The sequence below is a fragment of the Gigantopelta aegis genome, chromosome 9 (genome assembly GCF_016097555.1).
Source record: "Gigantopelta aegis isolate Gae_Host chromosome 9, Gae_host_genome, whole genome shotgun sequence".
Lineage (NCBI taxonomy): Eukaryota > Metazoa > Mollusca > Gastropoda > Neomphalida > Peltospiridae > Gigantopelta > Gigantopelta aegis.
Window position 1 is genome coordinate 39,330,670 of NC_054707.1, and position 25,697 is coordinate 39,356,366.

At 34.6% G+C, this 25,697-nt stretch overlaps 2 protein-coding genes across 3 annotated transcripts in view; one reads left to right on the top strand and one right to left on the bottom strand.

Moving 5' to 3' along the window:
• Positions 1–15,137, bottom strand: part of LOC121380659 (four-jointed box protein 1-like) — a 52,308-nt gene extending 37,171 nt beyond the window's left edge. The window contains exon 1 of the mRNA XM_041509590.1: positions 14,941–15,137. The gene's annotated coding sequence lies outside the window, so the exon portion shown is untranslated. The remainder of the gene's footprint in view (positions 1–14,940) is intronic.
• LOC121380660 overlaps positions 1–25,697 on the top strand; it is a 520,238-nt gene that overhangs the window by 14,440 nt on the left and 480,101 nt on the right. The window lies entirely within an intron of this gene.

The window sequence follows — 25,697 nt, forward strand, 5'->3', positions numbered from 1 at the left end:
TGCTCCTTTTATTACCAAGATGTGCTCGTATTATCCAACATTACTTCTCAGTATTGAATTTCATTCACTAAATTGTGAATTATTCATGACTTGTACCCAACAAGGCTTCAGACAGGTAGATAATAGAATTCCAGGTGAGCAGAAACCTATAAAATGCAATGAAAGAGAAGCAAGTCCACATCATTCAAAGCGTAATATGAAATGAAGTGACAGCATTTGAATATTTTTCTTCTTTATCACTGTCCTGGGTCTCGGCAGGGGTTTTTTGAAAATTAATACACCTGTCTAATACATGAAATGAGCTCTGTGTATGCCATAGCTGACAATGCAGCCAATAAGTAAGACACGCACAGATTGAAAGAAAATCACGTCTGTGTGTCTGAGGTTATGGCATGAAGTATCTTAGGTTATAGTTTGATGGTCTGTATGTCTGGCGTTATGGCATGCAATGTGTTAGGTAATAGTTTGATGTTTTGTCTATGTGAATGAAATCTAGCTTGCTGGATTCATGCGACTTGACAATCACATTACTTTAAAGCCCAGTGGTGTCGGTTAAAATGACATTTTGTATTGCACACCACTGAACTTGAAAATAGATTATATTTTCAATCACGATATCTGTCAAATGATACATGTTTTTGAGCAAATACTCATAGCAGAATATCTCTTGGCAGTGTCAAGACTGATAAATTAGATTTGATATCTGCAATAAATATCCAGTAACATTATCTATTAGAAAAATAAAAAATAAACCCCAACAAAAAGCACATTTAGTACTGAGATTATTCCAAATCACATATAACAGCAAATATTATACAGTGAAACCTCTCAAAACTGGCCCCTCAGTAAACCAGAATTCCCCCAAAACCGGATGTTTTTCATGGTTCCTTTTTAAATATCTGTGCAGAAAAGAAGCTCTCTAAACCAGATACCTCTTATAACCTGGCGTTTTACATGGTCCCGAGGGTGTTGGTTTAGAGGACTTTGACTGTATAAAGTTTTATGGATATTAATGATTATGAATCTGTATGGTTGGTTATTTAATTAAAATTTTATGGAAAAAGTTATAATAGGAAGGATTTTTTTTTCATGTAATATAATTTATTTTGATGGTTATGTTGAATTAAAATATATATGCTGGCACAGAACTGTTTGTTTTATTGTGAATTTAGCTGGCAGATAGAAACTTGACTAATCAATACAGTCTTCATATGCACCTGAAAGTTAATTAAAAAGAAAGACATGTTTTATTTAACAACGCACTCAACTCATTTTATTTATGGTTATATGGCGTCAGACATATAGTTAAGGACCACACAGATATTGAGAGAGGAAACCTGCTGTCGCCACTTCATGGGCTACTCTTTTCGATTAGCAGCAAGGGATCTTTTATATGCACCATCCCACAGACAGAGTAGTACATACCACAGCCTTTGATATACCAGTCGTGGTGCACTGGCTGGAAAGAGAAATAGCCCACCGACGGGGATCAATCTCACACCGATCACGCATCGAGCAAAAGGAAGTTAATTAAGCACCTCCTGAATTGCACTGCAGCCATGAAGGTGCTTTGAAGTAATTGTCCGTGTGGACAGAGTTTAAACCTCAGGCTTCTGAGAATTGAACATTTGTGTAAACAATTTCTGGGTTATTCAAAAACAAAATCAGGTAACCCATTTTGTTTTTACATAACCCGTCATGATCATGTAAAAGATGTCATAAATTCAGTGTGTGAACGAAACATGGGTTACGCAAAACTATACTTACGCGAGTGATGCACAAACGAAACTGTCGCTCTCGCAATTTTCAGAGGCCTGAACCTGATATTGATAATTTTGACATTTTGTATCTACTGGGCATGAATAAATTACTTATGCAGGGGTGGGAATTCTCCTCAGATCCACTGTTTTCCTCTCACGGAACATTGCATTTCCTCGCATTTTAATCGTCCTTTCCTCCAAAATGTGTCAGATGGCACAGATTTTAACCTAGGATTTCAAGAATTTCCAGGACCCCTCTAGATTTCCTCTTTTTTTACAGTTCACCAATTCCCACCCCGGCTTATTAGAAACATATTGGTGTGATTCCAGCTCCATAGTTTCTGTCTTTTTCACTAGAACAAATTAAATTTTGATGTAACGACATCATCACATGCTGTCAATCTTTTTCATGTCCTCTGTATACACAAAACATTAATTTTAGTGTTTCTGAATCCATGAAATGGTCACAATTACTTGCGAAGTATATAAGCCACATGGTCAAAACTAGGTGGTGCTTAATTAATTTCCAGGTGCATGTAACATTATCAGTTGTAATAAATTAGTTCTGTCATATTGTTTAAGTCTGTTTAAGACATCAAACGCTTTCTGTAATCCAGAAAAAGAGGGCCACAGCATGCAAAGCTTTCCTGTAATTTTGTAAAAACATGAACTTTGGCACCAGAAATCTTCCAATCTCTTGAGCTTTAGCCATCTTTACAGGATTATATATGTGCTTTGAAGATTCCCCCCATATCGGCAACTAAATCTATTCTTCACACTCGTGTATAGAATGTCCATCTGAATATCTTTCGTGCATTAAACATGTTCATTTAGAAAAGAAGTATTTAAATGTATCTCTATTCTTTGCCATCTTTATTGTTTAAAATACCATACATTCATAGTTGGACAGGTAGTTTAGCCTTAATGACTGTATTTTAGAAGTTCAACTGCAGGAAGTAGGGGATTTATGGGTGTGCAGGAACTTGGCTGTAAAAGATTATTTGCCCCAATTCTCATTTCACTCATTATATTTCTTTAAAAAATAGTTTTGTTTTCCAGTTACAGTAATACCAGTTTATAAAGTACACAATCAACCGAACATGCTTTATGATCTTTGATTTTACCAGTATCTGTTTTATGATAAGGGAATTATCTCTCCTCATTTGAAGACTCATTTGAGATGATATCATCTAATCTTGTGAGGTTGGATTTTAATTTTAACTAAGTAATTAATAGTGATTAGTTTTACAAACATTACATGTGTCTTACCAGACCCAGCACATTTTCTTATCTCCTAAATTTAAGGGCCATAACTCTGTGAAAAATGAATAAATTGCCAGGAAAGTCAAAATTTATTTGTAACTGCATGCATATTGTAAAGCTATACACAAAATTTCAGCTCATTATCTTGAGGCATTCTGAAAAAAGTTCAGAATGTTTTTTTTGTAGCCTACTCTCAAGAGCTATAACTCTTTGTTAGAATAGGGTTAATTGCCATGAAACTTAAACGATCTGTAACGGTACATATATTTTATATACATATATTGAGCTTTATATTGAAATTTTGTGTATAGCTTTACCATGAAGTGTTACAAATCAAGTTTGACTTTCATGGCGATTTACCCTTTTTGCTTCTTTTTCACAGCTTATATTTATAAGACAGCTCTTAGATGTTTTGGTCATTTATTGATGATCCTAATATTTTGCTATTTGTGTAAACAAAACAACATGCAATTGGGCTGTGTATTATTTAAATGAGCCGTGTGGGGTTTGAAAGAGTTATGCTATGTAGGCCTAAATAAAGATATGCTATATAAGTTAATTTTCATAAGTATAAATATATTACAAATGATGGCTGCAGATCTAGATACTAAAAGAACATGATGTTTTCTATTTCACCTCATATAATTAATGTCTGCAATGTGCAGAACAATGGTATGATGTAGCAATGTGTATTAATATGACATAAATACATTATGAAGAAGATTATTTTAACTTGTTGCCTGCTACCAGAATATTTTTTGGGTATCAATTATGTTTCAAAAAGATTTCAGTATAAATAAAAAAGCTTCTTAACAAGTTAACATCAAATTATGTAGATTAAGTCTCATTTTTAATACAGAGGTAAAGACAAAATGCTAAAAGAGCCAAGGTATGCAGCTTTAATTGCATTGTCACTGAAGGTAGAACTTTGGCTGTTCCATCAATTGCCTTCATACCTGTATGATCAAAAACGATTTAACCTGTGCAATTTGATGGTAATATCTTAAATAATAACAATTATTATTTATTTACACTGAATTTGTTTTTGAATGAGTATGGTTTTAAAACTTAATAACATGTTTTTATCTAAATTTTAACACTATTCATTATAGAGTTACATACCAATTCATCGGTTCCTTTTTGATGCAGACAGACTACCAGTATATGTGTTGTATCTGTGAATTGTTAGTGTCCTGTAACATAATATGTAAGTATTTTGTACCAGCCCTATTTGGGCATTTTTGTACAATAAATATTGATTTTTTATTTTTTATTTATGTTTTTTTTATTGATTGATTTATTGATTGATTGGAAGTTGGGTCACAAAACACCTTACATCCACCTATGCACTTATCCACCTGCTGGCCTGTACATGGTTACCACCTTACCTCAATTGATTTACTTAATCTCCTTATAAGACTATTTGTAATCCTAATCGATCATCATAGGAAAATAAAACATAAAACATGTTTTCCGTTCCACCCCATATAATTAAGGGTCACAGTGTGCTGTACAATGGTATGATCTAGCAATGTCTATTATTATGACATCAATACAAATCTTGAAGCAGAGTGTTCTATCTTGTTCCCTGCTATCAGAATTGGATTTTTTCATGCTTGTTACATCTAGTAATTTACATCTAGGCAACAGTTATCTACAAACATCGACCATGACTCTTTCTTTTTTCTCTCTGTTTTTTTTTTAGGGTGGTATTTTCATTGTATTTACCGTAATGTAAAAAAAAAAAAAGTTTGTTCTGTTTAATGACACTACTAGAGCACACTGATTTATTAATCATCAGATACTGAATGTCAAACATTTGGTGATTTTGACATATACATTATTATGTAGTCTTAGAGAGGAAACCCGCTACATTTTTCCATTAGTTGCAAGGGTATGCACCATCCCACAGACAGGATGGCACATACCATGGCCTTTGATATACCAGTCGTGGCTGGAATGAGAAATAACCTAATGGGCTCACTGACGGGGATCAATCACAAACCAACAGTGCATCAAGCGAGTGCTTTACCATTGGACTACATTCTGCCCCCCCCCTGTAATATAATGCAAAGAAGTGTTTTGTTTGGTTTTGTTTCTCTGTGACAATGTCTAGATGCAATCGTACATCTACACAAAGTTCATGTTCTTGATTTCTTTTATCAGAGAGACTGGCATGCCTCACACTTCATGCTATGTTAGACTGGGTCAGATACTGTCATGGCAGAACATTTTCTGTCAAGATTTATTAGCATATTGCATAACATTGAAACAGTGGAAAGTATACTAATAGCATTGTGCTTACACTGGTCATGTGGCAAGTAGTCGTCATGGCAGCTAAGCCATAAAACACCTTACATCCATGCATGCACTTATCCACCTAGCTGTCTGTCTATTGTTCCATCCTTATCTCAACTGATTTACTTAATCACTTCATCGGTCTAGTTGTAAGTGGTCTATGACGTAATAAAGTAGTGGATGTTTGTTACACATGTATTTATTTATATTTACTATTGCATGTATCTGTTTCTTAGGTAAAAATTGTGCATGGTTTATGTATCTCTGGTGAAATGTAGTTACAGAATAGAATAGAATAGAATAGAATAAATGTTTAACGACATCCCAGCACGAAAAGGTCATTGACAGCGCTACAACTTCTGTATTAAACACTCTGGTATGTTCTGTACTGTTTACAGAGAAGATTTTTTTTTTAAATGTAGGTCCAAAAATGTTTTTTAATTTTAAAAACACTGTGCTGTTTAACTTGTATAATATATATATATATATATATATATATATATATATATATATATATATATATATATATATATATATATATATATATACATGTATATATATAAAGACCATCCAAGAGCAGTTATAAAAAGGTGGCCTTGATGTATATATTCAATTTTATACAGAATGGGTATTCATGAAGTATTAAAATAGACACATGCTTAATTGTTATACAAGATTTGTGTTCATTTAGTAATTTACCATACTTGTATCCAGATAAGGTTTTTAGCACACTACTGTGGGCTAAATCTAGGCTATAGTTGTTTGTCAGACACGGGTTAATGGTTTTTGGTTAGTGAGAGTATGTAGTGGTCTCACACATGTCTTCCGACAGAGCTGTGTATTTGTGCGCCACCCATAAACCAATGGTACAGCATGTTCAAGAACTAATTTATAGAACTGTAGAAAAGGATTCATTCTAATTTTAGATTCAGTTGTAAGAAATTCTTTTTAGATTACTTTGCTGAATATAATTAGCATGAGACAGAACTGAAAGAATCCAGCAACAAAACAAAAACAAAAATGAAAGAAAAAAAAATTAATTGAAAAACAGAAGTTCCTGGTCTGATAAAAGTAATTTCATTTGGAGTGTCTGGTCCTAACTTTATCAAACTGAAGTGTCAGAAGAGTGTTGGTTTGGTTAACTTGAGAGCTCTTGTGGTGTACACAACAACTTGCTATAAATCAAACACTGATGGAGGCAAGTGAAGAGTGTTGGTGCACACCTTCTTGTACTGTAAGGGCTGTTCCAGAAACCATGACAGGGAGGGGAGAGGCACCTTAATATTATTTAATGGGACTACAGAATTATTTATTTTTTAAAACAATATTATTTGTCAAATCCAGAAATCTGTTAACTATAGTCCATCCCATCCTCCTAAAAAAAGATTTTTGTAAATAATTTCAATTTTGTTTGACGTAAGAAGAAAAGTAAAGGTGTTTTGGAAATGAGAACAAAAATACCATTTTTGTGTCCAATTTAAAAAACAATTGGCTCAGAAATAAATAACTTGTAGTAAATTCCATAGCATGCAAAATGTGTTCCTCGTGGGATAGACTGTGTTTTGGAAATGAGAAAAAAATACTATTTTTGTGTTTTGGAAATGAGAAAAAAAAACTATTTTTGTGTCCAATTTAGGAAACAATTGGCTCAGAAATAAATAACTTGTAATAAATTCCATAGCATGAAATAATGCATTCCTCTTGGGACAGACTATAGATTTAAATATTTATTATATTGTGAAACTGTTTTGTAGAGCACTAAGACCACAATCAGATTTGTCCAGTTTTTTGCATCTGCACACACCCATCAGATTTAATTGTATTGAAATCAGTAGGTTGACATATGTACACCCATCTGCAATTCAATCAAACTTGATGGACAATGGACAGCCTCTGGTAGTGAATGTGGATGCAAAAAAAACTAAATCCGAATAAATCTGATCAGGCCTAAGTTATATTTTGGCTGAAAAGCCATTTGTATCTTGTTTAAAACAAATTAAAAGTTGAAATATGATTGTGTAACTTTAGCTGGCTGTTTAGTACACTAACCACAATATGACCAGAACACAACACTTGACTAAACAAAGAGCTTTCCTAGTTCTCAGATGATTAATTAGAAAAGTTTGTTTTGATAGGGTGAATTAATCCCATCACTGCAGGCTCAAGCCATTAGGTCAGAAGTGGTCTCCTGACAAATAGCTTTTCATGCTGAGCTTTAGCGATGCAGAAATAAATCATTTTGAAAACAGTATAATAGAAAGGGAGAAATAGGGCAATCTCACATCTTGGATAATGACAAGAAATACATGTTGTGACAGATCAATTTATAAGGACAATCAGCAACCATGATTTTGTAGGCTGTTAAATCACAAATGTGGACTATTATAGTTTTTATAAGCTAGCCAAAATATTATGGCTAGATGCAGACAGTCAGACTTTGTTCATGCAGTTGAATTGGAACAGAAATGATCATTAAACATATAACATAAACTTTTTATTGTGATTGTTAGCATGTTAGGTAAAAAGTATTATAATGTCCGTATGTATAGTAAGGACAAAAGAAAATACTGTGTTAAATTAAAAATCTAACCATGTGCTGAGGTATTACATGTATTAAAACAAATATTTCTTACATATTAAAGCAAAATATGGTTCCTTGAAAATGGTCTATTTTAACAACAACCAAAATAAAAATTACAACAATCGTAATTTTTCCCTATCCTTATTCTTGGCTAAACCCTGGACTTAATTTGAATAAAAAAAAAAAAAAAAAAAAAAAAAAGAAGCTTTTTCTTCTTTATTCTTGGCAACCTAATTCCCATCTTTATCCGCTTGTCTGTTTGGCCCTGGCAGTTGGTGGGTGATGTGACAGACACAATTTAACCAGCAGAACCAATTATCCAACCGTGATGGTTAGCTAGACGGAAAATGAAATCTGAAATCTCTGGACTGGACTTTTTTTTTCTCTCTCCAATACCAAAATGTGTCTTGAAGATTCTTTGGTGTTGGTGGGAGTCTTTGTCCTGATGTGTGAATATGACAGGTCTATTTTCTATGATGAAGTGCTCAGCTCTGATAACATAACTTGATTTTTATCACATTTTTTCTTTTCACATAGATGCAACTTGGAACATAAATTATCATGGCAAGTATTTTTCTTGGCAAACAAGAGATAGGAATTGAATTGATTAAGTGAAGTTTATTAATGTATAGGAACATGTGCATGTATTTTATATATAGGGATGTGCTTGGGGGGTGGGTTAGGATGGGTTGTTGGGTTTTTTTTTGTTGGGTTTTTTTTTTAGGTGGATTATTATAAAAAAAAAAAATTTTGGGGGGGGGGGGGTTTGAGGGGTGACAGTGTGTATGTTTTGATAACAAATTTGATAATGTGTCAAAACACAATAAACATACTTCTAGAAGTTCCTGTAGGACATTTTTTTAATTTAAATTTTAACTGCTGTTAAAATGATTTAGTTTTTTTTAAATGTGTATGAAATTGCACACATTTTTGGTAATTAATATATAGGGGTGTGCTTGTTTGGGTTTTTTTTTTGTGGGGGATTGTTTTTTTGTTTTTTTTGTGGGTGTTTTTTTGTGGGGGGTGTTTTTGTTTTTTGTTGGTATTTTTGGGGGGCAGGGGTTTCGGGGGGTGACAGTGTCTATGTTTTGTTATTGCAAATTTGACAATGTGTCAAAATACAATAAACATACTTCTACAAGTTCCTGTAGGACATTTTTTTAATTTAAATTTTAACTGCTGTTAATAATATGATTTTTTTATATATTTGTTTTATGTGCATGAAATTGCACACGCTTTTGGTAAATTAATTTTCAAATTCTTAATTATAGTGTGCAGTGAGTCAGAACTTTGTAAAGTTGGAACAGAGGCAGCAGTTATACCACACACAAGACCCAATTATATCTTGTGTAACTGAACTCCAGGGACTGACAACTTTGAAAAATAATGGAAATCAAATTACCAAATTACTCTGTGCCAAAAGTTTAACAAATGAGGCTAATGGAAAACTATACCCCCAGAATAATCTATCCAGCCTGCCAGAGAAAATGTTTGAAGTTGTGAAGACGGGGCTTATTGGTTAATGTTGGCCTTGTACGGATTTTAAATTGCTTTCGTGTGCATTCTGGGACATTTTTAATGAGTTCTGCTTTCTCTTTAAGGGTGAGATGGGAGGGCAGAAGAAGTGTGTTTGTTTTGTTTAACGACACCACTAGAGCACATTGATGTCAAACATTTGGTAATTTTGACACAGGGCCTTAGGAAACCTGCTACAGTGTTCCCTTTAGTAGCAAGGGATCTTTTATATATACCATTCCACAGACAGGGGAGGACAGAGAAATATAGCCCTACTTTTCTGTGGTTTAATTTAATATCTTGTCTGTTGATCAGTTGTTCTGATTAAACATTAAACAGATACATGTACACATGGGGTGGGGTGGGGGATAAAATTGCCAGTAAGTCTCGTATAATGACATGTGGGGAAAAAAAGAGAAAGAACAGAATATTTAATAAATAAATCAATAAATCAATGAATATATATATATATATATATATATATATAAAAACTATATATATATATATATATATATATATATATATAAAAACTATATATATATATATATATATATATATATATATAAAAACTATATATATATATATATATATATATATATATATATATATATATATATATATATATATAAAAACTATATATATATATAAACTATATATATATAACTACACAGAACATAAACAAAGGAGAAATAACCTCAACATACCCAGGTATTGCCACTCTTTTCCTTTATGTCATATATATGTAAATTTCTTCATACCTAAATTTTGTGTTTATTCAGGTCTAGTTCTATTGCTCAGCAAATTTGACAAATGTGAATTTTAAAAACAATTTGCAAATTTTATTTCAATTTGGTGAAATCATTTTTTGTAATTGTTGATATTTTGTTAGAAAATAACTGGGTTTTGATAATTTTTGAAATGTTTTTAGATAATTTGGCAAAATTGTACACTGACCCAGAGCTAGTCCTGTGTTACCATAACAAAGTTGAAAAACATGTTACAAAGATCATAAACTCAAAAACATGTTACAAAGATCATAAACTCAAAAACATGTTACAAAGATCATAAACTCAAAAATAGTATATTGGAGTTTATTTTATTATTTTTAACTTTTGAAAATACAAGTAATGTTGATTGTTTGACCTTTGAAATTAATTCCACTTTAAAAATTAAAATGTAAATAGATGGTAGTGTAGATTTAATGGGTTTTCTAACATTGGCATCATGGCAAGTTATATGTTTATGGCGAAAAGCAGTCTGTTTTATGGCAGTTGCAGGGAGGCTGATGCAGGTAATTTATTACACCCAATGCAGCTGTGACTATAATGGTGTGAAGGTATCACACAAATCTAAAAGGGATTGCTGTTTATCATGTTTACTTAGAACTACTTTGTCCATATGTGTCCACTAATATTAAGCAGCATGCACAAAATTAATAATTTTGCTTTAATTAAGACAGGTGTAAGATAATTTAGTTAGAAAGTGTAAATTTCAGAGAACAATATTTCAAATTCATAAGTAACTGGATGTTAATTTTTATGATTTTTACCTAGATATACTGTAAATCAGAAAATATTAGCGACCTTAAAATTTAGCGAAATCCATATCAGTGACATATTAGCGACATAAAACTTTAGCGAGGTCAGCATATAAACCCCCCCCCCCCCAAAAAAAAAAACGTAAGCCAGTTTTTGTTTTTTTTACGACTGACTGGTCACAAGAAAACTCGACACTTTTTGATGTTATGCAATGCGCACTATTTCCGGTTTGAAATTTAGCCTCAAACATCCAAGTGACGCTGCTTGTCTCCAACTTAATTTTAATAAAAACATTACAGTGTTATACATTTAAACTAATTAGTATTTTTTGTTTTATTTATTGCATAATCTATAGCCTGTTGTTTGACCAGTTAATCGCTGATGAAACAATCACATATAATCAGTCCAATAAAAATGTGTTACAAACATTGAAACTATAAGACTGTATTCATAATACTGACATTTTGTTTTGTTTTGCTGCGACACTGCACCAGAAGTGATAATAGTTTTAATTATTGTGCCACGAACGGTAGTGGTGTACATAGGATATGTGACTTTTTATTTGCCTTGGTTCTGAAATCCAATTTAATTGTTCACAGTTGATTAATTCAAATCGTTATTAAATATGTATACATTTTAAGACTTGTTTGATTTTTGTTTTAATCTGACTTTAGTTTATATTTAGCGTCATGAAATGTTAGCGTTTTTTATGGCTTCGCTAAATTCGCGAATATTTTATGCTCGCCAACATTTTCTGATTGACAGTAACTGATTTTTCAGTTACCTGAATTATATTTGTGTAACCAGTAAGTAACCTAATTGTAACACTTGTACTACTATTCTGTATTATACTGATATTTCAAATTTATTTTAAACAAATTGATTAAATTGCAAATGTCAGGTGTCTAAAAAATATTTTGAAATAGTTTGCAATATTTGCTTTTAATGCCTAATGGTTCACTACATATATATACTTAACTGATTAGCATGTTAGCATGAATTTAAATTTACATAACTGATATGTGAACAGAACTATGGTTCATGTGAAAAATTGCATCCTGGAATTTGTGACATTTAAAAAATTATGAATAAACAAAAAAGGGGATTTTTTTTTTTTTGGACTTAATAATCCACTTTTAGGTGAATATATAACAACTGAAATAAACAAAACAAAACAAATTATTTTTCAAAATATTAAATATGAAAATTAAGCTAAAATTACTAGGAATATTCACACAACTAGTAACCCAAAGTGAAACAACTTTTTCAATCCTTCAACAAAGTGATAATGGACCATAACATTTTTGCAGTCAAAACATTTACCCCTTCAGAAATTACAATAAAGGAAAGTTCTCTGTGTTTTTGTGTATATTGTATGTTACATTAAATGCATGTTATATAACAGAATTTTTGTCATGTTCAGTATTCAGCTCTTTTTTTTTTTTTCCCTAACAATTTCAGCAGGAATATACTTTTTATTCGGTGCACAAAATTACTACTTGTACAACGAAAGATTACAAGCTGAAATGAAATAAAATGGCAGCTTTGTGACACCAGTAACATGCAAAGTGGAAATTTTATAGGTCCTAAACGTGTGACACTCGAAACCTGTAATATACAAAAGAAACTTGAAATGAGTAATTTCGTCAGGGATGAAGGGCGATAAATGGGCCGGGTATAACAGAAGACTTAACAAAGTTATGGGACTGATAAAATCTTGATGTTTGTCACCTCCAAACAAATAGCTTACAGTGGCAAGGTCTCACGTTGGCAGACATAACATGCCTAAATTATAGACAGACACTTTGTTCCTGAAAAACATTTATAAATAAGTAAAGGTCTTTGTTGTGGCTTTAATATTTCTAAACAGCTTCATGTAATTTTTAGATAAAACCTGGAGTCTCTCTCTCTATATATTTTTAAAGAGTCCTGCACTTTTTAAAAAGACAATTTGTGGTACTAGCTTCAGTTTTTCACACCAACATTTTGCCTGTGGCCATCTTGTATAGAATAATTGTATACAGAGATACAAAAGCAAACTTCTACATAATTTACTTCACTGAACAAAGATATTTCCCTTGTGTATGTGTGTCTGTGTGTGTGTCTCTGTGTGTCTCTCGCTGTGTGTGTGTGTGTGTGTGTGTGTGTGTGTGTGTGTGTGTGTGTGTGTGTGTGTGTGTGTTTTATTACAAATTAACTAATCACAATGTATTAATTGAAAGTTCCAAAAAAAAAAAAAAAATTAAGATATAACGGCCATAATGATTTATGTTTTTATTAGTTGTTATTGTTAGATTTCTAAAAAGCATAAGCTAAAATAAAAACCACCAAAGTATGTGAATATATTTATGCACACATTTTTTTTTTAAATGGCAGCCTAAATTTGAACATGGTTAAAATTTATATTTATGTATGTAGTGTTTTCCCTAGAAATTTGGCAAGGCATGGTATTATAAACACTTTTGGGACATTTTGACCATTTTCAGGGTACTTTTGTTTTCATTAAAGTTAAAACATTGAAGGAACATTCCTGAGTTTGCTGCAATGTTTAACATGTTATCGACTAACAGAGACATTTTTACGTTTGTAATTACATACATTGTATTAAATATATTTTTCTGCATAAAATATTAGTGGCTGTATATTAAATGTGTTTTTGATAGTTCTAATATTTGTATTAGGTTAATTTTCATTTTATTTGTATGTACGAAATTATTTGAAGACAGAATCCAGTTTGGGCTTCTTACAAATATTAAGACGATCAGAAACACATTGAATATACAGACACTGATATTAGAAACAAGAAAATATATTTAATATGTATGTTTAATCGTAGAAATATTTGATTAGTCGGAAACATTTTAAAATGGAGTAAACTCAGGAATGCCCCTTTAATAGAAATATGAATAAATGTAATTAATGTGCTTGCTTTAATAAATGAATGGCAAAATATATATCAGGTATATTTACTTAATTAATAATACATTTTCTTAGAATTTTATAAAGGCACTTTTAGAATGAACGATTGAAAATAGCTTGTTTAATCCCAGGTTAGGATGGCGCTGACTAAGGCAAATGGCGTTAGACTACTGTGGCATGGTGCAACACCATGCTAAAACAAACTCCGGAAAATGCTAGTATGATGTGAAGACTGCTGTACTTGAGAAAAGAAAAAATGTAACTATACTTGGGAGGATTTGTTCTGTAGCCTGTAAGAAATTATATAAATGTAAGACTATATGTCGAAATTACCATATGTTTGACATCCAATAGCCGATGATTAATAAATCAATGTGCTCTAGTAGTGTTGTTAAACAAAACAAACGTTTTTTTGGAGGGTGGGCAATAAAGTTTCAAAATATGGAGGACTCCCTCCCCCGACACACACACAACATATACAGACAGACACACACACACACACACACACACACACACACACAGACACACACACAATACATACACACACACACACACACACATCACACAGACGGACACACACACAGACATCATTCATGCCTATGACCAACTTGTACACTTTTTAGGGACTATTTTACTTCCAGTCATTTAATTAAAAAAAAAATTAAATCTTGAATACAGGCCTGAATTTTAAGTTTAGATCTAATATTCAACATTATGAATCAATAACTAAGAGTATACAATACCAACAGTATATAGTGTTTGCTAAGCATCAGCATATTATGGCATCTTGTTTTCAAACTTCACTTGAATGTGTATATACGACCACAAGTTTTATTACCTATCACTTTCCTCAACACTTTCTTTCACACTGGTATTGATGAAATCAGAACCTCCAGAAGCCAGATGAAAGAAAACACAAGATTATAGTCTTCTGTACAACACACACACAGACACACACACACAACAAGCAAGAGAACCAAGAGTGATCAAACCTGCAGTCAATATATAACATGATATAAGTGTATTAACACCAACCCGATCCATAACAAAGTGTGTGTTATCTTACCTTGAAGTAATAACATGTATGATTCCTCCAGAGGCTGGTTTTAAAAACAAAGACACAACCAAGCATGCTTGCACACTAGACGGCCACAGTGTATGGTAAATCTCCCGGCTTTCCCTACATGTGTTAAGTAGGTGTCTCTGTATACAGAGCTATCGCGTCTCTGGTGTGAAGTGTGAGGATTGGAGTGGCCAAGTGCATTGGATCCGATCAAGCCAACCCGCTATCTTCGCTCTGCTGTGGATTTCAGGCACACAGCGAGTGAGCCGAACGAGTGAACCAGCGAGCGAGGGAGTGAGACCTGCTTTTTCAGCCGGTGATTGGCAGAGATGGGGGAAGTGTCCCGTTTCTCTGGGGATTTCAGCTAAGCCAGCTGTGTTTCTCTTTGTTTCTTTTCAGGTCTCACCCTTGGGGACAGGGGAAGGAAACTGAAAGAAGAGAACGGGGCTGAAAGGATATCACATTTTAAGTGCGGGAGTACAACCGCAGTTTTAAGTATCCCTGTAATTAATTTTATTGTACAAAATGTCCAATCCGACATGGATTAAATAACAATTGAAGAAATTATAAATGTAATTAGAATTTATAAACAAAGGAGAGCTCAGACTATTAATAACTGAACCAACAACAAAATTCTGCACATTGTTTATGTATACTGTAAGGTTTTTTTCCATCTTTAAAATGAGATGCATTTTAATAAAGGTCATGGTATGTGCTGTCCTGTCTGAAAAAGTGCATGTAAAAGATCCCTTGCTGCTAATGGAAACATATGGGTTTCCTCTAAGAATTCTAAGTAATTTTTTCAAAACAATTTCTCACTTTTATTAGCTCCCATGCAACATATAGTGCATGTCAATAGAATGATGATTTTCGTCCGACCAGCCATCTGGCAGCATTAACATTTGGTTAAAGTGTAGTTAAAGTTAGGTTAAAGTTGACTTAATTATGACCACATTTCTACTTCTGCTTTGACCTCTGTCATTCTAGTGTATGTTTGGAATATGTTTAAAGGTGCAGAACCTAGTTTCAACTCGTGAAAATTGACACTAAGTTTAGTTAATCTACAAACCAGGGGCCTAATTCACTAAACTCTTGCAACTTTGCGATATCGCAGTGCTGGGGCCTAATTCACAAAGGTCTCTTAGGCTCTGCTAGACAACAAATCATCTTCTTTGCAAGTCTTTTAGCATTGCACTGCGAGATCGCAAAGTTGCAAGAGTTCAGTGAATTAGGCCCCTGTAACACATTTGGAGAAAGTTACAACAGAATGACAGAAGAGTCTGTGACATTAAAACCTGAAAATATCCTTAAAAAATAGACTAGAACTCAAATCAATAACCACTACTTCTCAGACGCACGTGTGTTTTTAAAAATATGATAAATGCATTTTGTGATATTAGAAACAACAGGATGACCAGAAACACTTTGGTTCTACAGAAATGGATAATCTAAACAATAAAATATAAGTAATGTTTGATTTCAGTGGTCATAAACAGCTCTAATAGTGAAAAATATGCTGTAGTGTTTAAAAACTAGGGTCTGTCCCGTTAATATATTTACAGAATTTTATTTACTTTAAGCATGGTTAAGCTGGGTTGATGTTTGGTTAAAGAGCAGTAAAAGTTTCTCGAATTGACTTTACAGTCCTTGACCTTAAAATTATTTCAGTGTGGTAGCCCACCAGGCTACCAGGTTTTGAGATCTGGTAGCCCTCAGTAAATATTGGTAACCCCATAATTTTAATAAATAAAAAAAGAGAAAAAAGCAAAATCATTTTGTTTTAGAATTTTTTTTTTTTTTTTTAGATGTTTAAGCATCTTGATTTCAAAGTAACTGATATGCCAAAAAAAATTCTAGGTTTAGACATCTGGTAACCCGAACAAAAAATCGGTAGCCAAACACCGTGGGCTACTGATTTACCTTTAAATTGTTTAATGGATGACTTTCAACTGCTTATCCTCAGCCCAGTTGAATTTTGTTAAAGTTTGGTTAAATTTTTCTGATTGAATTTTACTGAATTAATGGATCACTTTCATATTTGGTATGAATGTTCACCAAACATAGTGCACACACCCAGTCCTATAAATGTAACCCCATGTCAAGGTCAAAGAAAGAAGTTTTTTTATTTAATGTTGATTGAAGAACAGACAGACAGATGGACCGACACTTGACGAAAATCAAGTTTCTTGTATTGCACGTGGTGTCATTGATTTTGGATCATTACAAAGACACTCTGGACATCTCAAGGAAATCCCCTGCTGAGTTAGTCACTGCCAAGAGGCAATTTGCATATTTTACACGAAGCTTTTATGCTGGATCAATACTTCATTAAATCAACACCATTTTGTTCTTGAATAAAGACCTTCCTGAATTTATTTCTCTTTCAGGTCTTTGTTGTTAAGCCTCCTTAAATAAGTGATTCGATGGATGGATGTCTGGTGTCTTAAAGGTGTCCCCCTACATATTTCCCACTCAGTTATTAAATACAGAGAAAAGACATCATTATTACATGGTCATGGCCCCACTTTTCCCTGTTATTGTGCTCAGAAGGCTGAAAATGCCGTATTTGAACACCTGAAGTTCAAACCTTTCTCGGGAGAACATCATAAGCTTACAAGCGAGGGAGGCAGGAGGGCAACTGCCTCCCTACTACTGGAGCAAAACCTCAAATTCGGGTAAAAATCATAGAGATATTCGGCCAAAACGTGCTAACCTGAGACCTTTTTACCATGTATTGCCATCATTTTACCCTCAAAATTAGTTGTAATTCATGTAAAAATGCATAGTCATTCGTTTGTAACCCTATATAGCTGTTTGGCAGTAATGCTAATTTGAATAAATGTTGTTATGCAGATTTGGGCATTTTCGTTTAATTTGGGCAAAACCATCTTGCCCCCGCTTCAACAGTGGGAGCCTGTATGCCTATGGAGAGCATTCCCCCTCATCCCCCATCCCCAGAATTCTAACAGGTTTAGACCAATTGGGCCCTCAATTTTCCATCTCCTGGGTGATTACACTGGTATTGCATATCACCCCCCACCCCCACCCCCACCCCCACCCCAACTTTCAAATACACTCCACTTGCCCTGTTTACAAAGTAATTGTTAGGTGTCTAATATATAATTGTAAAATTAGATTTAGACAAGACACTTGTCTCTATCATATAGGCTAGCCTTTTTATTATAATACTTTTAAGTTCCTCAGATAGGACAGAACATACAAACTGAAATGGGAATATAACCCAATGATTTATTGCATTACATCTCAAGCTTCAGCTACCAAACACATACACAAACACATGTATACTGTAATATGCACACATTATTTTCACGCATTATTTTTTACAGATGCCAATAGTCATTCACGAAATTTGAACATGCGCTAAGGTGCATATTTGCAGAAAAAAAACATTGCAATATTAATCTGGTTTACAGTATACACATGAAGTTGAACCTATGCATGCCTGCATGCACACGCACACATGCACACACACACAAATGGCTACAAATTAGCTAACAATTAACCGTTAAACTCTGTTCTGAACAGACAGTCTATATAGCTGGGATATCTACTAAGAATAACATGCTTCAGCTTTTAATCATGTATAAAATATACAAGAAATAGCATGCAACAATGTGGTTAGGTGAGGTTAACCATCCAATTATTATTTCTCACATAGTAAGTATGCACATGACTGTCGGTCCAGAATGACACTACCATACATACATGTACCTTATCATCTGAGTATCACTAGCTTGTGACCGGATACCGTAGTGATTACAAAATCCCCCTGTGTCCTACCAATGTATATCATTTCACATCATTTATTGAAGCAGGTATTAAAAGCTTTCTGATGGCAGACCATGGCTGTTGGAAAGAATTTAGAGATAAAATGTTTTAAGGCCAAGGTTTTGTTATTTACGAAAGCAAGATGTATAAGCTCAGTGATGGAGCACATGTCTGAGGTTTGTAGGATCAGTAACCCTTGAGTTTTTATCCCATCCCAACCAGTGTGGGCGTGGGTAATTTTTGGCATGCTTCCATCAAATAACTACTGAAGCATGCCTGTCATGGGGGAAAAAAAAGAACCTCTGATTTTGCCAAAGGCTTCTGTCCAAAACAGTGATGGGCAACCAGTTCAGTTAGGGCATTTGCAACGTTAATTGTAATAGGTGCACCTCACCGATCCCATCTTTCTGGATCTCCCATTGGAGTTGAAAAAAAATTGTATATACTGATAACCATGCAGACACCTTTAGAAACTATCAAGTAGCGGTTTGTTTTTGCAGATCATCTGATTTCTGATTGCTTCTGCAGATAGCTGGTGTCCAGTGGTACAGATAGGGGTTGATTTAGAGTGATGAGGATCTGATAGCAGTTTACTGACAGGGCCTCATTGATAACACTTCAGCACTTCTTTCTTCAGCATTCCACTACCAGCAGGGGTAAAAAGTATAATGCTTTGGGTATCCCTTCCCCCTCCAAGGACACATACTACATTTATGCCACTAAATGTTCAAGCATGCTTTAGAATATATTAACATTCAATACACATACTTCTAAGGTGTTTTCAGAGAAGCATCCTTGATGATGGTGTGCCATTAAATGTTTTAGACTATTTTAGAATATATTAGCATTCAGTACATGCATTTCTAGAGAAAATTGGGTGGGACGTAGCCAATCGGTAAAGCGCTCACCTGATGTGCAGTCTACCTAGGATCAATTCCCGTCGTTGGGCCCATTGGGCTATTTTTCCTTCCAGCAAGTGTGCACAACTGGTATATCAAAGGCTGTGGTATGTGCTATCATGTCTTTGGGATGATTCATATAAAATACCCTTTGCTATTAATGGAAAAATGTTGCAGGTTTTCTCTTTAAGACTGTATTTCAAATGTCTGACATCCAATAGCAGATGCTCTAGTGGTGTCGTTAAACAAAACAATCTATTAACTATTTTAGAAAAATATCCTTAATGCTAGAATGTCACTGAATAATTAAACATGCTTCAGAATATATTAATATTCGATATTCGATACATTAACTGCCTGTAGGAAATATTTTAGAGAACCATTTGTAATGATTAATTTTAAATGTGATTAATTTGCAATAGAAGGGGCATTGTAAATCTATTAGATTAGTTTTACTTCGCTCACTTAAATTTAGTTTACCAATATAAGCATTGTATTCAGCCTCAGTGACATATAGTAACAGTAAGGTTGGTAGGTAATGGATTTGAACCCCCAGTACCAGCTCCCTTCAAGAGCGAGTTTTAATGGCTCAGAGGGGAGATGTAAGGCCACTACATTAATTAACTTGTGTCTTTTTAAGGCCCCCCAAATATATGTTGCTGGTTTCTGGTCAGTGTATGCATTGATTCTGACCTTGTGCATCAACATTTCTTTTTTTCTTTTTTTAATTTCCCATGGTACCAGAAATAATGAAAGGAAAGGTAAGAATGTTTTATTTAACAATGCTCTCACATTTTAATTATGGTTATATGGTGTTAGACGTATGATTAAGGACCACACAGATAATGAGAGAAGAAATCTACTGCAATGGGCTACTCTATCTCTTTCCAATTCCAAGCTATGCCTTCGATGAGGAAAGACGTGTCGCTCTGCTCTCTCGAGTTGCCCCCCCCCACCTGGGGGGACTTATTGCAAGCTACGGCTCTTTGTTAGAGTACCGCGTCGCTTACATTGGCTCACGGGCAACCGTGACTTTGGTGTATGGCGACGCGGTAACGAACACGACGAAGAGGAAGGGAAGAGGAAGGAGGAAGAGGAAACCTGCACCAGGGACGGCTCAGGGGGGGACCTAAACTGGAGGCTCAACCGCCAGCGGCGGTCCTGTCTGCGTTGCCGCCCCCACCCCCGGGACCCGACCAACCAGTGCCAGCTGACGCAGATACCTCTGAACAGACTGAGCCAGTGGACCAGTCGACGCCGCAGTTGGACACAGCGATCTGCGAAACTCCACGGCTTGCGTCTCCCGTTCCAACCCCTTCGAGGCGGTCAGCGTGCCAAGACCCCTATGGATGGCGCTGCTGCGAAGCGGAAGGCCGTCACCCCACCGAGTAGTGACCAGCCAGCCAAGGCCCAGCCTTCCCGCCCACCGTTGGAGGAAACTGGTGCCACAGTTCAACGCCAAGCACTTCATCTCGTCCCCGTAGTCGCCAACCGTTCCAAGGGCTTAGTTGGACTTAATGTTTTTTTGTTTTTTTTGTAAACAGTCCGACGCACTTTATTTTGGCAGCCCATCTAAATTGCTCAAATCACCTTAAAACCCTTTCGGTCGAGCAGTCTAATTTTGTTCTTTGGACATGACATGAGTTGTATGAATGAAATCATTATGGCTTTAGGTCTTTGACCTAACTACTAAATTCGTATTCCAAAATTCCGCCCACTTTAAATTCACACACACACACACACACACACACACACACACACACCGGGACCATTTAGATCGGACTAAACTTTTAGACCTCCATTCAAAATTATATGTTGAAATTATTCTCTTTTTTTTAATATTATTAAATAGTCCGATCCTCTCTTCTTTCTGTTATTTATTTTTGGACTGTCCATCTAAAATGCTCCAAATTATATAAATATTTGGCTGAGCAGTCAATTCTTTTTATCTTTGGCTTGTAACTTTTTTTCTTCTTTTTTCTTTTTTTTTAATTCTTTTAACTTTTTTTCTAATAGCTATCTTCAAAATTCTGCCCATTTTCAACTCTATTCTCCCCTCATCCCGAGTCAGGCCACTGATCTTATCGGAGGTCGGACTCTGGATGGGCGTGTTCGAAACCCTAGTGGTATATGGACACGTTAAATTGTTCTCTAGCTATCCAATTAGCAGCAAGTTATCTGTTATATATGCAGCATCCCACAGACACAATAGTACATACAATGGCTTTTTTTATAGCAAGTTCTGGAGCACTAACTGGAATGAGAAATAGCCCAGTGAGTCCACCAACGGAGATTGATCAGGCGAGCACTTTACCACTGGGCTATGTCTCCCCCCTCCCCTCTGCGGAAATAATGCTGCACCACCTCAAATTGTGATATACTTTGACATTGTAGGTCCAAATGAGGTCATTAAACTTGCCGTGGCCATATGAAAAATGTGAAGGAATGCAATTGGGGTACCACGGCCAATGAGGAGGAACCAAAGCAGATAAGGTTGATATAAAAAAGTAAATATACTGAACCTTATCCAGGAAAATTAAAAATACAAAAATAAAAATAAAGTTGGAAGAAAGGATGTCGGTTCTTGAACTTCGACCAGTGACTGATTATTGGGGTGTTTTTTTGCCTAATTACTAACAACTAACCTTTCATTTCATTTCAACTTATTTTCGTGCTTATATCAAATTAAGGTTCAAGCATGCTGTCCTGGGCACACACCTCAGCTATCTGGGCTACATGTCCAGGACAGTGTGTTAGTTGTTGGTGGTTAGTGAGAGAGAAGAGGGTATAGTGGTCTTATACCTACCCACTGAGTGGGAGCGGGTATCGGGCTGCGAACCCTATACCTACCAGCCTTGTGTCTGACAGCTTAACCATGACACCACCAAGGCCGGTTTTTGGCTTTCAATGGCTTTGGTTAAAAGAAACAAAAGGAAAGAAATCCAAATAATGTTTGTATATCCATATAATTTTGCAGGATCACCAAAAAAAAAAAAATACTCTTGCTAACCAATAATAGGGTTGTTCTATTCGTACTAGTCACCACAGGCATAGGAAGGTGCAAAAAAGTTTGGGGGGGGGGGGGATCACACACACACACATATATATATAAATACATGTATAAATATATTTAAAAAACATTGCTGATCCCACAAAATGGGGAGCACATGCCGTCCCACTTCCTACACCGGTGCCAGTCACAACAGAATGTGCTGTTGATGTCTATTTTCATTTCTTAAAGTAATTTTGTGTTTTTCTTTGACATTTTGCCAGTTGTATATATGGTGGACCACACTTACAGATAAGCATTTTATCTGAAAATGCTTCAGTGCAAAATAAATTAAGAAATATTGCTATGGAAATTAAAGTGGATTTCTACCAATTAGCAGAGGACTATTTTATCTTTGTAGGTAACATGTACAAATTATATACAAATTCTTCAATGTTATATGTTTTAGATATTTTTTAAAAAAAAAGCATACTGCAGTTCCTAATGCAAAATACAAACACAACTGCTGTCTTAAAGCTACATTTTCACATCACCATATTATAACATCATTTGCTAATGCTAAATACAAGTTCAGTTTTAATATACCCGTTTTGTATTGCTATCAATATGCAATATACAATTGTGTCACAATACTTTTGAGTCGGTGTGGGATTGATCCCTGTCGGTGGGCCCATTGGGCTATTTCTTGTTCCAGCCAGTGCACCACAACTGGTATATCAAAGGCCGTGGTATGTACTACCCTGTCTGTGAGATGGTGCATATAAAAGATCCCTTGCTGCTAATCGGAAAGAGTAGCCCATGAAGTGGTGACAGCAGGTTTCCTCTCTCAATATCTGTGTGATCCGTAACCATATGTCTGATGCCATATAACGGTAAATAAAATGTGTTGAGTACGTCATTATATAAAACATGTCTTTCTTTCTTTCCATACTTTTGACATTTTGTAATAGAAACCAGTGGTGATAATAGACAATAATATGTTTTTATGCAACATGGATTAGTGAGTTTAGCCAAAGAATATATTGATTTAAGAAATATGGCCTGCGACAGTAAGAAAAAGAATTTGGATAATATATTCTAAATGATAAATAATTCTAAAAATATACTTGAAACTGCAGCTTCAATAAATTGAATTGTATGCTTTCACTTTCAAAGTATAAATTTAACTGTTGTACTGTATATGACAAACACATTTTATGTTCTATTTTTTATACATTTTACAGAGAATTGGTATTAAAAGCATCCTGCAAACTGACTATTTATGGTAGTACATTTTCATATGACCTACAGGCAGATTAAAGGGACATACCCTAGTTTCAGCCCATGAAAATTAACACTTAAGTTTAATTAATGTACAAACCTGTAACACATATAGATACAGTTACAATTGAATGAAACATGAGTCTGTGACTTTGAAATGCTGAAATACCCTCTAAAAATAGACTAAAACGCAACTCCATAACTGTTACCTCTCAGACGCACGTGCGTTTTTAAAAATATGCATTTTGTGATATTAAAAACACCAGGATTACAAAAAACACTTGGAATGTACGGAAATGAATACTCTAAACAATAAAATCTAAGTAAAGTATGATTTCAGTTATCAAAAAAGGGCTCTAATAGTAAAAAACATGCCTTAGTGTTTAAAAACTAGGGTATGTCCCTTTAAGAAATGTTTCTAATGTTATAGTATTGAAGAATGGCATGGCACGGGAAATGATTAAAGGAAGGGACAATTAAGGCTTTTGACCTGGTATGCATATTCAACGATATATAATGCACATTATTGCTTAATATCAACAAGTATAATCGTATAGTTAATTAATAAAACGGTTAAATGTGACGGCTATTATATATAACAGGCGCAGTCATTTTGTATCATCCCAGGTAATACGCCCTCTGATGAGCTGGTGGTTACGTAATACCTAACGTGTCACGTCAGGAATTAGTCTTCGAACTGAAGAAACAAAACATACCTGATTATTGTGGATGCATTGCAATATTCTGTAATAATAGCCATCCCAGTAAGCCAGCAACAATTATATATTATTTTTAATACAAAATAAACCATCATTGTCAAAGTGTTGAAATAACTGCATTGTGTTTTGTACATAAATTAACCCACATACTGAAATAATAATCGGAGTGTTTTCTTAGTTAATTGGTCTTTTCTTTCCGTGGCCTGTACCTGTGGTTCCTGATTGGCAGATGTATATTTAGACGGTCCCCAGACACTGTGTCTAGACACACTAAAAAGACATGCCTCTTTTATTAAGATCACAGGGTATTGTGTGTTAACTGCACGGACATCCCTCTAATCGTAATCGATCAGCCGTCTTGCTTTATTACTGTAAGTAATTCTGTAAAACCCTTGATTAAGTAGACTTTCCCATCTAAAATCACAAAACTGACTAATTATGTTGTCCCAAAGAAAAGAAAATTATCACTTGGGTATCGTGAGTGGTCGTTTTTGCTCAAATGTAGCATACCAATAGGCCTAATAATATGCTCTTTTTTTCCTTTGGATTTTAAAAAAAGAAAAATACTAAACCTCCATTTCATTCTATTGAAATATATTTAGGTAATAGTTTATTATACTATCAAGTCATTTATGTTGTTTTACAAGTCAGGTTGATGAAAGCGAAGCGCCTTGTCGTAAATTAAAGCATTTGTTTACACTGTGCATAGAGGAGATGGACGGAGCTGACGTCACTTCGCCCCAAGCTATACCACCGGATGTCACAAAAATTAAACAAAATGGCTGCTCCCAGTTAGCAGGAATAATCATGTTTTTTTAAATTACGTGTTTTTCATTTGTTAAAGTGTCAGTATGTGTTGGTGGTCCGGGTATGCATCTTTCCAACACATAAGGCTCTTGTTTGAGTTTACTCTCCCTTTAAATAATAACAATTTTTGAGAGATTGTACAGTTCCTGCAATTACTGTTCATTCATCAGTTAACCATGCAGTCACAGGAAAACCTCACTGCATGCAGTCTTTATTTTTAGATCTAGAAGTTGAAAATGCAATTTTTCATGGACAGGACAGCACGTAACATATCAG